Source organism: Lactuca serriola, chromosome 1, assembly GCF_051521515.1.
Source record: "Lactuca serriola cultivar US96UC23 chromosome 1, Lser_US96UC23_V15, whole genome shotgun sequence".
Taxonomy (NCBI): domain Eukaryota; kingdom Viridiplantae; phylum Streptophyta; class Magnoliopsida; order Asterales; family Asteraceae; genus Lactuca; species Lactuca serriola.
Genome location: NC_136408.1, coordinates 229,957,609 through 229,974,951, shown reverse-complemented (window position 1 = coordinate 229,974,951; position 17,343 = coordinate 229,957,609).

Sequence of the window (17,343 nt, the reverse complement as noted above, 5' to 3'; positions counted from 1 at the left end):
CTACGAGGTGAGCAGGCTTGGCTCACGATGTGAGTTTGGAAATACTCATGACGTGTGAGTCCAAAAACTTGCTATAAATAGAAAGTCCGACCTCAACCATTCTAACATTTGAACTTCTTTCTCATCTCTCCTTTGTTGAAGCTGTCTTGCATCCTGATCCCGATGATCGCGAACCGCTGAACATTTTCAGATTAGATTCCGTCAAAGCATGATATTAAAGTGAGTTTCACAGCCCCACTTTGTAATGTTTTTGGGGGAAAATGCACGCTAAATATTGAATAAAAAATTAATATTATGTTTATATGATAGTATGTTCGTATCAACATAAATAGTTATATTAATCGGGATATAGTTGTTTTGTCTCATGTATATCTAAAATATATATGATATTTTGAAATCACACAACTTGTTAGCATGTTATTATTATGGAAGTATACTAATATATACCTAGAATTATACTCGGTAATTATATATATATACACACACACACACACACACACACACACATATATATATATATATATATATATATATATATATATATATATGTCTGTGTGTGTGTGTGTGTGTCTGTGATGTAGCTGATGAGTTATACTCCAGGGTTCTATATATACTATGTTGTATGATGGACCTAGAGTTATACTCGAAAGTTATATATATATATATATATATATATATATATATATATCATTTGTTAAAGTATGTTATATATTGTTATTGTTTGTCTTATGTCAACATAAAACCTGGTATTTCATAAATAATTGTTCGTTTTATGTCAACATAAAACTTGGTTTTACTTCAAGTTATAGTTGTTATACTGCCTAAATGTTATGAAATTAGGAGTAGTGTTTAAAAGCATAGTCTAGTAACTTAGGGTTTTAGACATGAAAATGCTTTTGCGGTTAGAACTATAGAAAGTCGTCAAAGTATACATGAGCTACTGTATTCGTCATCTAAGATTAGGGATCTTAGTGGAAGTCCTCTAACCTGTAACCGTTAATCCCATGTGAGCGAGGAAGTCATGTATGAATAAGATACGAGTTGACAACCCCACTCGTGGTTGCTAATTACAATAAAACATAAGCGAGTGATGATTTGTCCTTTTATTTCTTATTGCTCCGCCGTCGATGAAGCACACAGTATTGGATGTATGTGTTTGGAAAGTCTCATGAATAGCATGAGTGCATGTTAGAGGTTTTGTTGTCTAGCAGCGGTTACAGACGCATGGTAGCAATTTGTTAGAAACATTATACTTTGTCGTTATACAAGTATTAATGTTAAGTATAAGTTTCCCCATACTTATACCTTAGGTTCAAATAATGTTTAGGTATATCACTTATTTGATAAGTAAACTATCATACCTAATATTGGAGAGTCAAAATGATACTTTCAAAACAATACTTTTGAACTCGAGAAAGAGTGTTACCTTATATGGAATCAAAACCTATGAGCTCACCAACTCTATGTTGACGTATTTTAAAATGCATGTGTTTTTAGGAACTTGACCAGTCGGTATGTTACTCGAATAAAAGAAGTTTTACTATTAACTTTCTTTTCGTTAAGACGTATGCCATAGTCGGATATTATGTAATAGATACTAGGAAAGCTATAATAATGTAACTTTCAACCATTAATAAAGTTATATATTCCATGAAATTCTTTTGTACAGTTTGATGTATGTTTTATAACTGTGATATGAGAAATGGCGTTGCATCGCCCGGTGTTTCCGCCACTGACCAGGGTGTGACACTTACGAACTCACCAACTTTATGTTGACTTTTAAAACGGCATGTAATCTCAAGAAACAATTAAACTGAGATCAGTGGAGCTACTTTTGAAGACAAGACACTAAATATCATTACGATAACAATTTTATTTGATAACATGCAAATCTTGTAATGTATTTTGATACTAAGTAACATTTAGGTCATGTAACTGATATAATCATATGATATGATGGTTGTTTATGCACTTGTGTTTCAATGTATACAATTATTGTGATACTCTGATTCTCCTTCCACCCCCGGACGTTTCCGCCATCCAGTTTGGGGGTGTGATAGATTGGTATCAGAGCAATTGTTTATTGCGAAGTAAGTATATTCTTCCATATAAGAAATACAACTATAGATAAAAAGGGACTAATCCCTCTGACAAAAAACTCTAACTTACAATTATACTTTAAAATATAATAATAATTATTAGATGAAAGTATACACATACAAAACAAAGCCATTGTCACAATGAAAAAAAATCAAGAACATCAGAGTTTAGGTTGAACACTATGACTAGACCTAGTATAACATGTTGTGAAATCATGGGGGAGTGTAGCATGATCAACTACACTTGATCAAGGTTTGACCAACATGTAATTGGGCCTAGGCATAGGGGCTAACCGGGTAAACATAAGTAATATACATATAAATACTTCACAACCTTTTCAAATATCTACACTAACAACTTAGTTGCACCGATTAGTTACTAAAAGTCACATAGATTGCGCCCTTACACACCCTTTCTTCTCAGTCATGGCGAGATTCCACCATGGAGACACCTATATTATCTTGCTATGGCAACTAATGGCTGGATTAAGGAAGAACCATGGGAAATTCACGAGGAAGACCCTTTGGAGGATCCAAAAGAGGATTCTAAAGAGGAGTAAGATGAGGAGGTAGACATCAGGGAGATCATTGACGAGCCTTACCCCATCAGGGGAACTGATGATCCCCTTCCACATCCCTCTTTTCAGGATGCGCCTCCATGATGGGCGATACAGCTACACTCATAGGCAAGAGAGGATGGTCTACAATCCATATTTGGCATGCATCTATCACACCATGCCTCCGGCCCTAGCACCCCCGTAGACTGAGAACTACCCATTATAATACCACGAGTGTCTCGCCTGAGCACCCAAATACAGACCCTCATCAATGAGGTGATAGACATCGAAGGCGAGGCTCGAATCACGGAAGTATGAGTTTGACGCTTCTACGAAGAGAAAGATTGCCATAGGGAGACCATACTAGCTCTATAGAGTAAGCAGGTGGACATTACGACCTACGTACACTCCTTAGAGGAAAGGACGGTCGCCTTGGAGCAACAAGCGCTAAAAGCTAAGACTAGAGCAGCAGCCACAGAGCAAAGGGTAGAAGAAGCTACTCATGAGATGAGAGAGATGGATGGACACCTTGTACGCTATTTTGGCCTCTGATAGATAGGTTAGCCTATTGATGTCATGCCACTTAGATGAAGCTCAAGAGTCCATATTCCACCAACATGAACTTAAATACCAACATCAATGGAGGCGGCTACAATCGAAAAAAATGATCACACAAAGGGTGGAGACTCGGATAGAAAACTTTAATATCGAATGACATGAAGGATCATGATAGAATACCCACAACACTCACAGTGACAACCGAGGAAACTCCTAGATCTACTCAGAAAAGGACTTCTCCAACTGTAAACCCAAAAAAAACTTATATGCCAACAGGGGGAATGATTGAACTAACACAATGAGTTGAGAAGATTGAATCGGTATTGAAGATCAGCTCCTGTATGAACGAGTGCAAGGTGAAACTCACTGCTTGCACATTCATGGACTCCGACTTGTAATGGTGGAATGGCCATGTAAAGACTATGTGTCTCACTACTGCGAACTTCATGACTTGGGATGAGTTGAAGGTCATGATGATAGAGGAATACAGTTCGAGGAGTGAAATGCAAGGCTTAGAACAAGAACTCTAGAATCTCACCATGGAGTATTCCAAGATAGTGGCTTATACCAACGCTTCAATGATTTGGCTGTCTTGTGCCCAGGAATAGTTACTCTTGACTACAAAAAAAGATAGAGAGATATATCTAGGGTCTTACCCCACAAATCCAAGGGACAGTCATTTCTTCTCAACCGACCACCTTTGATAGTGCAAAGCACATATCTCATTAGTTGACTGACCAAGCATCCGCTAGGGAACCATGGTTTAGAAAGCCGACCCTCCCAAAGGGAGAGATATAAAGAGGAAATTCTTGGATAAAAAGAACGAAAGACCCCAAGAGGGTCCCCAGAAGAAATAAGGGACAGTGGCAGTTGTCGCCGCTATCAAACCGACATCCACCAACCAAACGTAGCAATACTCTTGGAACCTCCCAAAATGCGACTAGTGTCCTTATCACCATACCGGCACCTGTATGGAGATGTATTGTGCCAATTTCATACAAAAGGGGTACACTACCAAGTTCTGTAGGGCCCCAACCAAAGTGGCCAACCAAACTTCTAACTCAGGAACAATTAGCTCTTCCTACGGATGTAGAGAGGCAGGACACTTCAAGAAGGACTATCCAAAAACAAAGAATCCACATGGAGGAGGACAGGGCAGGGCGTTTACCATGGGAACAAGAGAAGGAACGCAGGAGCCCAATGTTGTAGCTAGTATGTTCCCTGTCATTAACTCCCATACCTACGTACCTTTCGATAGTGGTGTTGAGAAAAGCTTTGTTAGTCATAAGTTCAAACAACTACTAAATCAGAACCCAAAAACATTAATGAAATCTATATGATATAAATGGCTAACAGGCGAACCGAAAACACCAAATAAATTTACTTAAATTGCACCTTAACACTAAATGACCACGCCTTCCAAATCAATCTCATACCTATGACTATTAGGAGCTTCGACGTAATAATCGACATGGATTGGTTAACCACTTAGCGCGCCGACATCATGTGTCACGAGAAATCCGTTCGACTCAACTTCCAAACAAGATAACCCTCGTGGTTTATAGTGAGAAACAAAGCAAGGGCCTCCAAAATCATCTCATGCATCAAGCCGTGGAAGTACTTACACAAGAAATATTATGCATTTCTAGCATACATAGTGGACCAAAAGAAAGAGGTGAAGGAAATCATGGATATACTATAAGTCAGTGATTTTCCTAATGTGTTTCCAAAACACCTCCCGGGATTACCACCTGTAATCCATGGACCTCTAGAATCGCTTATGCGGACCGTACGTAGACAATTTTGTGATCATATTCATCGAGATATATAGATATACTCACGAAGTGAGGAGTATCATAGGAAACACTTGCGATCAATGCCAGAATTACTATGAAAATAGAAACTTTACGCAAAGTTCTCAAAGTGCAAGTTCTAGCTATGGAAGGTATACTTCCTTGGAGATGTAGTCAGCAAAGAAGGAATAAGTGTGGACCCATCCATGATAAAGCCGGTAGGGAACTGGAAGGCACCAAGGACGCCAAAATAAATACGCCAGTTATTAGGTCTTGCAAGTTACTATCAGAAATTCATCAAGAACTTCTCCACGATAATTAAAACCCTAACTGTGTTAATCCAAAAAGGAGTAAGTTTTGACTAGGGAGACAAACAAGAGGATGCCTTTCAGACATCGAAGCAAGCGTTGTGTTGCGCACCAAACAAATCCTGTCCCTTCCAGAAGGCGTAGAGAATTTTATCATGTATTGCGATGCCTTGAATCAAGGTTTGGGATACATACTCATGCAAAGAGGAATGGTCATTACTTATGCTTCTATGAAACTCAAAAAACACGATGTCAACTACACTACCTACGATCTTGATCTTTGAGTCGTAGTCTTCGCCCTGAAAATTTTGAGGCACTACCTCTACGACACTAACTGTATTGTATTTATTGATCAAAAGAGCCTTCAACACATCGTCAACTAGAAAGTACTTAACATGAGGCAGCGGAGATGGGTCGAATTGCTAAACGATTACGAATGTGATATTCATTACCACCTTGTCAAGGAAAACGGTGTAGCTAATGCCTTGAGCTAGAAGGAATACTCTGGATGTCGAGTAAAATCTTTAACAATGATCATTCACTCACATATTTCCACACAAATTAAGGATGATCAACTCGAGGCTCTAAATCTAGAAAAATCGTGAACAAAGCGCTGCAGGGAATGGATGAGAACTTTAAACCCATAGAAGACGGGGTATAGTGCTTCATGAATCGAATCTGGACACCAAAGTTCAACGATCTTTGGCATTTGATCATGAACGAGACACACAAGACAAAATAGTCCATTAGCCCTAGGGCAGGGAAGATGTAGGGGGACCTGAAAAAGGTTGTATTGGTGGCCAAACATGATAGTAGAGATTGCCACTTACGTAGGAAAATGCCTAACCTGTGCTAAGGTCAAAGTAAAATACTAGAAGCCCTTTGGGCTGTTACAACAACTATAAATACGTGAATGGAAGTGGGACCAGATTACCATTGATTTCATAAAAAAGTTGCCCAAGACTACGGGTGGACATGATACCATTTTGGTGATCATAAATAGATTAACCAAATCCACGAACTTCCTACCAATCAAAGAGAGAAATAATATGGAAAAGCTAACAAAAAAGTATCTTAAGGGCATCGTAAGACTGCATGGTGTGCCATTGTCCATAATCTCTGATAGGGACAACCGGTTCACTTCCTGTTTTTTGAAATAATTGTAAAATCCTTGGGGACCGGATTCGATATGAGTACAACCTACCGTTCCACAAACATATGGTTAGAGTGAGCGAACCATTCAACAATTTGAAGATATGCTTCGTGCCAATGTGATGGACTTTGGAAAAGTATGGGACATTCACCTAAAATTGATTTATTTCTATTATAACAGTAGCTACCACGCCAGCCTCAAAGCCACTCTGTCTGAGGCACTATATGGATGTAAGTGCAAATCACCATTATGTTGGGCTGAAATTGGAAACACCCAACTGACTAAGGATCAAGGGACCAATAATGCACTCACCAGCCTCAAGATCATATGGGAAACAACAGAGAAGGTCGTTCAGATATGAGAGCGACTGAAAGCATCCCAAGATCGACAATAGAGCTACGCAGATAGATGTTGAAATACTTTGGAGTTTCAGGTTAGCAACCGAGTACTATCAAAAGTATCGCCAGGGAAAGGGATAATACATTTTGGAAAACAAGGTAAACTCAATCCAGGGTATATAGGACCTTTTGAAATCCTTGCAAGGATAGGTATTGTATCCAACAAGCTTCGACGCTTCTCAGGACCTCACGGGGAGTGGATTCAATTTCGGTCATCGTGGGTCGGTTGACCAAGAGTGCTCATTTCATTACAATTAAGGAGAGCATTTCATCCAAGTAGCTGGCTAACATCTACATTAGGGAGGTAGTAGCTCGCCATGGGGTGCCAGTTTCAATGATTTCTGACCGTGATGTACGGTTCACTTGTAGATTCTAGAAGAAAATTTGATGACTAGTTGGGTACTCGTCTGCACTTCAGCACTGTTTTTCACCTACAGATGGATGGTTAAAGCGAGAAGACCATATAGACACTGGAGGATATGTTGCGAGCGTGTGTTTTAGGATTTGGTGGTAGCTGGGATACCTACCTTTCCTTGGCAGAGTTTACCTACAATAACAACTATCACGCTAGCATTGATCGTCCTCCCTTCGAGATACTTTATGGGAGGAAGTATAGAACCCCGATATGTTGGGGTAAGCTTGGGCAGGGGGTCATAGGGAGTATCGAAGTGGTACTCTGTATGATAGAAAGGTGTCATCCGATTCAAGAAGCAGGGCAAGTTGGGCCTCGGATACATTGGTCCGTTCAGGGTACTGGCTTGGGTGGGCTGCGTTATATACCGACTAGATCTGCCAACCGAGCTTAGTCAGATCCACAACACCTTTCATTTCTCCAAACTACGGAAGTGCTTAGTACATGACTCGAGAATGGTGCCTTTAGAGGATATTTAGGCGGACGATAGCCTGAACTACATCGAGAGACCAGTAGTGAAATGCCGCAAAAATCCAGTCCAAAAATTTCATTTTTTAATTATTCATAAAAACCATAATTGTAATTTATCACATAAAATCATATGTCATGGATCATGAAAATGTCATAAACAACTGCCAGAGTATCAATAAAACATATCAAATATTAGAGTAAATCATCTCAGGCTAAAAAGATGTGGTGTGTGCCATGCAGTTATCCCATGCTCGTCCCCTTACTAGTGGAAGTACCTGAAACCAAAACTGAAAACTATAAGCACGAAGCTTAGTGAGTCTCCCCAAATTACCATATACCATACACATATCATGCAACTAGGAGATTCGGTCCCCGCCTACTCTCATGGAGATTCGGGCCCTGCCCACACTTTGCGGTCTATACGATTCGGGCCCCGCCCACACTCCGTTGTGTAGCAGATTCAGGTCCCGCCCACACTCCACTGTCTAGGAGATTCGGGCCTCGGCCACACTCCGCAGTCTAACATGCAAACAAGTATCGCACAGACAACAAGTATATCTAATTCTATCAAACAATGAAATATCCACAATATAATACTACGATATTCGGCCCTCAACCACACTCGTCTACTGCTATGAGATTTGGGCCCACCAACACTCATCTACTAGCATATCACATATACGGGCCGACCTTGTCTAGCAGCTTTTGTAAATGTGTAGACAAATCATGTATCTTGGGAGGAGCCAACCGATATAGTGCCTAGGCTATCGGAGCCGCACCAGGGAATATGTCAATCCTAAACTTAACCTGTCTCTTTGGAGGTTTCCCAGCTAAATCCTCTGGAAATACATCTGGGTACTCTCACACTACTGGGACATCATCAAGTATCGTCTTACCCTTGTCTCGGGTATTCATAACATACGCAACGTACCTCGCACAACCCTGATGAACATAGCACCTCGCTCTCCCTACTAAACACAGAGTCGATCCACTCTGCGACCTCTCACCCAGAATCACTAACCCTCCCCTATTAGGATTCTGAACCCTCACTAGCTGCTGCTCGTAGTCAATCACTGCCCCATTGAGGCTTAACCAGTGCATACCAACTATAACTTTATTCCCTCGCAGGGGAATGGGAACAAAATATACTGAAAATTGCTCATCGAACAAATGTAGCGTACATCGACGGTGAACTCTCGCAACCATAACGTCTTGTCATCAGCTATCTCCACATCAAGTAGGCAATCTAGCTCCCCTGGAGCCCCTATGAATCGCCTACTGAGTGCGAGTGACAAAAAAGATCAGGTGGCACCCGAATCAAACAGTACCAAAGATGATATACCGTTCACTAAGAACGATCCTATAACAAAACACATAGCATAAGCAGTAATCAAATATAGAAAAGCGATAAGGGGAAGATACATACCTGTAATGACGTAAGGAGCTGCATGTGCCTCCTCTGCTATTGACTGTTAGGCTCTACTCTTCGTTACAAACGCCTTTGTCTGGCCCTGTCGGCCGTCCGTAATCCTCAACGTAGCAGGAGCGGGTGCCGCCAACTTGCTGGCTACTGCTAAGCTTGGGCACTAGGCACTCCTATGGCCCCTTTGCTTGCACTGAAAGCAAATCAGATCAGATGGAGTGGTAGTGGTGGTAGTAGCGGTACAATCCCTGTTGACATGACTAATTCGGCCACAATCAAAGCAGCGTGAACTACCTGCAACGACTTAGGCCTTGCTGGCCCTTTCCTCAAGAATCTACCTTGTGCTTTTTGCTCGCACTCCCTGACTGAACCCCCTCGGGTTTACTCTTCCTCTCCATCTCTAAATCCAATTCTCTCTCTCTCTCTCTGTCTCTATATATCTCTCTCTTAGGCCCTAACAATCATGTCATATAATGTCTTGTAGCTGGATCCGCTCACAAACTGGCGGATATCACTCCGTAACATCTCATGATATCAGACCTTCATCATCTCCTCGTCTGCCATGTACTACGGAACAAGGAGGGACCTCTCCCTGAACATAGCGGTAACCTCCGTCACCGTCTTAGTCGTCTGCTGGAGATCCTAAAACTCCCTAGCAAGTTATTGCACCTTTATCATGGGGGCAAACTCGGATCTGAACCTAGCCAAGAAGTCGGTCTAGGTCATAGTGTCAATGGCAGCGTTACCCATTACGTGCCCAACCTCTTCCCACCATTTGCATGCTCTGTCTTTCAGAAGACAGGATGCAAGTCAGACCTTGTCCCCCTCGGGACACCTATTGGTGCGGAATGCGTTGGTGACATCAACCAACCATCTCGTGCATGAAATGGGGTCTTGAGCCCCATGGTAGATGGGAACTCTACAATCTCTAAATTCCATGAATGTTAGAGTGCACGACCTCCACCGTGGCTACCACCTCGGTGCGGAAAGTACTCAGTCTCTCCTTTAGAAGCTCCAGAATACCCTTTTTGACTGTGCCGAAAATCACAGGAGTCTGATCCAGATTATTGCGTGTGATCTCAAAGGATATGAACACCTAGGTCAGGACGTCTAGCTGTCTAGCTCCTGAGCTCGAGCTTGATCCCTCACCGACATCTGAACTACCGCCTGGTGTAGTGCGTAATACTACCATTCAGAAAAATAACATCAGAGTAGTAATCATATCTCGAGGGATCACATATATTAAAAGTTCCTTGGATTCATCTTAGCCTTCCTTGAGTCGAGTACGGATCCTCTGCTTTTAGAAGTACAGGCCGATACTACCTTCCACATCTATCCGTACTTTCCTCAAGAAATGCCTTGACTCGACCAAGTCCCTTCTACTACTGCTTCACACGCTACTCTCATCCTAAGCTTGCCCTAGGGTAATCACCGACTGGCTCTCTGCTATCAATTGCATAAGAAGTCATTGCTATCTCCCCTAACTAGCTTGCAAACTTCGAATGAGAGATCCTACCCTACTACGATTGGAATCAAACAAGAGCTGCGCAATAGTGCTAGACCTAACTAGTCCTTGCAATATGTAACATAACATATTCATTTACTAGTTAGTAAAAGATAACTAGAACTCCCAAAATCACAAAGCAAGCAGCATTCGGGAATTGAGTACACATAATCCAGCATGTCAGATTTAGGCCATTCCTGACTAATCTGTACTAGCATGCAATTCATGAAGCTGAGATACACATAACATGCATATAAGGCATCCTCCTAGATCCTTAGCCCTAATCTAGCATGCAGTTATCATAAAGATGATACACATATAACAAGCGCATAAAACATCCTTCCTAGATCCTTAGTCCTACTCTAGCATTCAGTTCTCATAGCATATCATAACATAAACTTGTGTGGGTAGTTTGGGAGTACTTATTTGAGCTCAGCTGATTGCATGCACCACACCCTTTTCTATTTTTTTTAATTCTTTTCTCTTTTCAAAGTTCCTTTTACAAAAATGATTTGTTTTGAAAATTTTCATACCAAGTCCTTAGTTTGAGTTCAGACACACTCGGGAGTGTGCCCAAATCCTTCAAACCAAGGCTCTGATACCAACTTGAAACATCCCACAAATCCGGTCTAAGAATTTCGTTTTTTAATAATTCATAAAAACCATAATTGTCATTTATTACATAAAATCATAAGTCATGAATTATGAAAATGTCATAAACAACTGCCAATGTATCGAATACACATATCAAATATTAGAGTAAATCATCCTAGGCTAAAAGGATGTGGTGTGTGCTATGCAGTCATTCCGAGCTCTTCCCCTTGCTAGTAGAAGTACCTGAAGCCAAAACTGAAAATTATAAGCACGAAGCTTAGTGAATCCCCCCAAACTACCACATACCATACGCATATCGTACAACTAGGAGATACGTGCCCCGCCCACTATCACGGAGATTCGGGCCCCGCCCACACTCTGCTGTCTAGGAGATTCGGGCCACCCCCACACTCTGCAGTCTAACATGCATACAAGTATCACATAGACAACAAGTACATCTAATTCTATCAAAAAATGACATATACATAATATAATACTACGAGAATCGGGCCCCGCCTACACTCAGATACTACTATGAGATTCGGGCCCCGCCCACACTCAGCTACTAGCATATCACATATACGGGCCGACCATAGTGCCTTAGACCAGTTCCTACTGAAGGAAAATCACCTCTCAAGCTGGCTGTTGATCTCTCGGGTGAGGAATCTCTAATAACTGCTCCAACAACACCCCAAGATATCATTATCACAATAAATACTAGTCAGGAATCTGAAAATTCTTTGTAGGGTAAAATGACCATTTTACCCCTGGTCAAAGTCAACACACTAGTCAAGGTCAACGTTCTAGTTGACTCAACTTGTCGAGTTAGCCTATTGACTCGCCAAGTTCTAAAACTCAGAAACCCTAAAATCGCGATCCAACTCGACGAGTCACCCCAAACTCGCCGAGTTCCCTGTCTACTCATCATCGCAATGAAGTGAGTCAACTCGTCCAGCCACCCTCAGACTCATCGAGTTCCACCGTAATCAGAAATGGTACAACTTGTCTCAACTCGTCGAGTTCATCTCTGGACTCGACGAGTTACCCTGTCTGCTTGGGCCAACCTAAAAGATTAAGCCCCTAAACCTCAATTCTAAGTTCTACTCCCCTCCTACATGCTGGAAAAGTCTTCTTAAGGGTAAAGTCTCTGAATTTACCCGCTTATAGCCCTTCTTAATGCGTTTGTCTCAAACCCTAGGTCATTTAGGCATAGATCTGTTGGATAAGGTGTCTAAGTCCATAACTTATTTGGTATATACTTGACCCGACCCGGCATGGTCCATTTGGGTTGAATTTCACCCGAACAATTTATGGATAATTTTATGAGAGTTATACACATATGTTTATTAATATATTATAAGTTAGAATATATTAATGTGAGGTTATGTTATTTAATTAGTCTTAGTATTAAATTAATTATGAATTAATTTAGAGATTAAAAGGAAGACTAATTAGATTATGGGCTATTGGTTTTATATGGTGTGGGCTAACACTTATTTGTTAATGGGCTTGGCTTGGATGGAAGTCCATGGATGATCCATGGAGCTTTTAACCCATGGATCCTTGGAAAAGGAAAGGTCATGGGTTATTAGGGTTTCACCCTAACCATGTACACCATATAAGCATGCTTATGGTGCATGAAATGGCAACTAGTGTGGCCGAAAAATTGCAAGTGTGTATACTCTCTCAAAGTTTTCCAAGAGTTTGTGGTGATTTGTGATTCCATTTGAGGCATTCACACTATTGGTGCTTGGCCATCAAACTCATCAAAAAGGTATGTAAAATCTTCTAACTCTTTTATGTTGAAATGTTCCCCATGCCATGTTAGATAGGTTATGAACCTTGGAAAATTATTATTTTGCATGTATTTAGACAAACATAGATCCAAGGTTTATTAGGGTTGCATGCACACTTAGGAAGTGTTAGATTGCTCAAAACCCAACAGTGGTATCAGAGCCTAGACTTGCTTGTTTGATACTTGATGCAAAATAGTTGAAAAAGCCTAGGCTTCCATGATTTTTATGTGTTCATATAATTCTTGAAATTTTGATGATCATGTTCATGTTCTTATGAATTTATAAGATGATAGGAGTTGAATTGTTTAGAATTAATTCTTGATCATTTATGTGTTTTAATGGAGTCCATAATTTGTCCTCAAGTTATGGATATCCAAAGGTCACTTTTCTTTAACACACACATTTAAACACATAAGTTACATGAAAATGAAGAGTCTTCATTTTTATGAATCTTTAATTCATAAGTTATGAAATGAAAAGTTTTGGATAGTTACAAAACTTGCCCTCAAGTTTTGGAATTTGTAAAGTTTCACACACTTTAATAAACTTTAATTCCAACCCTTAGAATTTTAATAGTTAAAAATTCAACCCTTATACTATTTATAACATAATGGTTAATTATTATATATATGTATAGGAATAAGTCGTTCTACCGTTAGTAGGCCTCATTCACGAAGCCGGTCAATAAGGTGGGTATAAGGTTGTTGCCTATAAAATGGCAGCTTAATGGGTGTCCACTCTCACCCACCGCTTGCTTGACTGGTGGAGGGTCGTTAGCCGAACAGGTAGGACAATGACTTTAAATCCTCATTAAAAGTATAATGATTATTATAAAGTAACTAAGCCTTTTTAATTCCCAATCTTAGTTATTTTAGGAAAAATGTGAACATGGTGCTAGTCCATGGAATTCACACTTCGTACGTTACCAAGTCGTTGGTGGAGCGTGTGTGGTTAACCGGCACACTAACTTGGACTAGTAAGGATCACGAAGGGTGACTTAATTTTTGTCATAGATCAATGGAGCGTGTGTGGTTAACCGGCACATTGATTAGGTGATAATATTAAGGGTACCAAGTGAATTAGCATGGTTATTCACACCTTGTTTTGTGATCCTCGGCATCCCAGTCACAAAACTTGAAGGGCACAATCGAGATTGAAACATGCCATTGAAAAGTTCCATGAATCTCAAAAGAATCTAGGAATTTCAAATCCAATTAAAACCTAATAATTCATTTTGTTTTTCATGGTGGAAATTGGTGAATCGTCATTCACCTACCTTTCAAATATATTAGTACTTAGATTACGGCATCCCTCTTCTAAGTATAATATATTGTGATTGGGTCCTAGCCTTAATATTACATTTGGGTGTCTTATTAAGGATTCTATATATCTAATCTAAACTTGCCTTCTTCTTTAAGATGTCTTCCAACACTAATGCTTCGGGCTCTAACCCAACTGGTTCTTTCTCTCTCATGAATCTTTGTGGGAGGGTCATCTTTGATGGTTCCAACTTCATGGATTGGATTAGGAACATCAGGATGGTTACTCGTTATGAGGACAAGGAATATGTCCTCGATGATGGCCACGATGACAGTCGAGCTCCAAAAGTCATATGAAGATTTCTACCCTTTTGAGATGCACCAAGACCTGATGGAAAGGTACCATTAGAGTGCTCGTCAGGAGCGGTATGAAATAATCTCCTCCATAATAACTACCCGCATGAAGGACGGTGATTCCGTCACGGCTCACATGCAAAAGATGCAAAGGTATGTGGACCGTTTGCTGAAGCTGAATGTGAACATCTCTGAGGAGTTGGCAATTGATATCATTTTGCACTCCTTACTTTCTTGTTATGACCATTTTCTTATGACATATCATATGAACAAGGAGGAAGTTATCCTCAGCAAGCTTCAAGGACTCTTGAAGACCGCTGAAACCGGTCTTAAGGGCAAGTCGGTTGTTACCTCTACTACTCCTACTCCAACATCTACCCCTGTTTTGGCTATCGGGCAAGGCAAAGGGAAAAAGAGGAAGCACCCTTCGAAGGGTACCAAGGGAAAGGCTCCTCATCGAAGACCAAGAGTGGTTCTATCACTCCTTCTGCCATTCCCAAGGATGCTGAATGTTTCTATTGCCATGAAAAGGCACACTGGAAGCGAAACTTCCCTAAGTAATTGCAGGATCTAAAGGATGGGAAAGTGAAACCCACCCATGCAGGTATTTACACAATATTGTCTAATTACTCAACATATTCTAACTCTTGGGTGCTTGATACAGGATGTGGTATTCACATATGTTCTGATTTGCGGGGCCTAAGAAGAAGTGAGGATGTGGAGCACGGGAAGATAAACTTGATCATGGGGAATAGGAAGGCTTCACTTGTTTCCAAGATTGGAGTTTATACTTTGTTGCTTAATAATGGGTTAAAATTAGATTTGAATAAATGTGTGTACTCGTCTGAAATGGCGAGAAATATTATTTCTTTTCATGCTTTGTACAAACAAGGTTTTACCTTTTCGTTTGATAATGAATGTGGTGGTATTAATGCTTTCTTTAAAAATGTGTTTTATTTTAAAGCGTTACCTTGTGATGGTGTGTATGAAACTGTGTCGATTGTAGACAACTTAGGAAATAATGTGTTGTATATTGATTCTTCTACTAGCCTAGATAAAGCATCATTGTGGCATTGTCGTCTTGGACATGTAAATAAGAAACGCATAGGCCAACTCCAAAAGAGTGGAGTCTTGGAGTCATTCGACCTTAAATCGGATGATAGTTGTGAATCTTGTCTACTTGGAAAGATGACAAAATCAACCTTCACTGGAACTTGTGAAAGGGGTGAGGGTTTGTTGGACCTAATACATACTGATGTATGTGGGCCATTCAAAACTGCCACAAGGGATGCTAATCGGTATTATGTGACTTTTATTGATGATTTTAGTAGATATGGGTATGTCTACTTAATCAAACATAAGTCAGAAACCTTTGAAAGGTTTAAGGAATTCAAACAAGAAGTAGAAAATCAATTGGGCAGGAACATTAAGATGCCTCGATCCGATCGAGGTGGTGAGTATCTTAGTACCGAGTTCCTTGACTATCTTAAGGAGTGTGGGATTGTCTCACAATTGACTCCTCCCAGGACACCACAGCTGAATGGTGTAGCTGAGAGGCGTAATCGAACCTTGTTGGACATGGTTCGCTCTATGATGAGTCGAGTTTCGCTACCAATCTCTTTTTGTGGGTATGCCTAAGTGACTGCCGCCCATATCCTTAATCTAGTCCCTACAAAGAAGGTTACCAAAACACCTCATGAGATGTGGACTGGGAAGGTTCCCAATTTGGACCACATCAAGATTTGGGGTTGCGAGGCTTTCGTGAGGCGTGAAAATCATGATAAGCTCGAACCCCGAAGTGAAAGTTGTATTTTCATCGGCTACCCACAGAAATCCTTCGGTTACCTCTTCTACAGACCCAGTGAGAATGTGGTCTTTGTAGCAAGAAGAGGGGTCTTTCGTGAGAGAGAATTTATAAGCCAAGGAGACAGTGGAAGGCAGATTGATCTTGAAGAAATTCAAGAAGCAATTGGTGAAGGAACCTCATACACTAGCAATCAACTTGAGGAGGAAACTCCTGTTGAGCAAGTTGACATGTCTGTACCTCCGAGGCGTTCCACGTGGGTTAGGAACACACCTTCGTTTTATTATGGCTTTCATATTACTACGGAAGGTGACACGTTTATCAGCGATAGTACACTGGTAAATTTGGATGAACCTAGCAGTGTTAAGGAAGCCATGGCAGGCTCGAAGTCTGCTAAATGGAAGGAGGCTATGGACAGCGAGATACAGTCCATGTATGACAATCAAGTTTGGAACTTGGTTGACAATGTACCAGGCCGTAAAACAGTCGGGTGCAAATGGATCTTCAAGAAGAAGACCGACATGGAAGGAAAAGTGCATACTTATAAGGCTCGACTGGTTGCGAAGGGTTTTACTCAGACTCAGGGTATTGATTATGATGAAACCTTCTCGCCGGTAGCAAAGATTAAGTCTATTAGGGTTATGCTAGCCATTGCAGCATTTCATGATTATGAAATATGGCAAATGGATGTCAAAACCGCTTTTCTTAATGGAAAGTTGGCTAAGGATGTGTACATGAATCAGCCAGAGGGTTTTGTCAGTGCAGAGTACCCTAATAGAGTATGCAAGCTTGAGAAATCCACTTATGGATTAAAACAAGCATCTCGTAGCTGGAATCTTTGTTTCGATGAGAAGTTAAAA